Raw genomic sequence first — 682 nt, 5'->3', positions numbered from 1 at the left:
CTGCGCTTTATTCTCCCTCCCTCGGTGTGTAACAGTGCGCCCTGACAGACCGCAGGATCCCCGGCCACGCCATAGGTCACGCCAGGATAGGATGGTGATAGGATTTAGGATTTACGAGCGGCGGTTATTGTGAAGGATGTTCTTCTTTTCTTCTCTTTTCCTTCTTTCTGCCTTGGTTCTTTCTTGTTATTTTGTTTTTTTTTTTTGTTTTTTTTTTGGGGGGAGGAGGGGTGGGGGGGTGGAAGAAAGGGTTAAAGGGGGAAAGGAATGGGATGGAGGGGGGAGGGGGAAGGCCCAGGTGGGGGTGGAGTGGGATGGGGGGGGAGATGAGAAAATTTTAGGTGAATGGAGGGGAGGAGGAGGAGGAGGAAAAATATGAGATGATAGGGAATATAAAGTGGGGATAATATGATAATAAAATAAAAATAATATAATAAAAAAAATTTTTTTTTATTTGTTAGATTTTTATTTATTTTTAAATACCCGGGTGGGAAAATTTGTGGAGGCGGGGAGGGGGTGTGGAGAGGAAAAGGGTGGGGGAGGGTGGGGGGGAAAAGCCCCTTATGAACGCTTGGAAGCTGTTTTCCCGGACAGGGGGAACCTGGGGGGGAGGAGCGGTAGGGGAAGGGGTGAGGGGAAAGGGGCTGTTTCTATCCCCTTTAAACCCGAAAAAAACTCGAAA

This window comes from Penaeus monodon, chromosome 33 (assembly GCF_015228065.2).
Source record: "Penaeus monodon isolate SGIC_2016 chromosome 33, NSTDA_Pmon_1, whole genome shotgun sequence".
Lineage (NCBI taxonomy): Eukaryota > Metazoa > Arthropoda > Malacostraca > Decapoda > Penaeidae > Penaeus > Penaeus monodon.
This window is presented reverse-complemented; position numbering follows the sequence as displayed.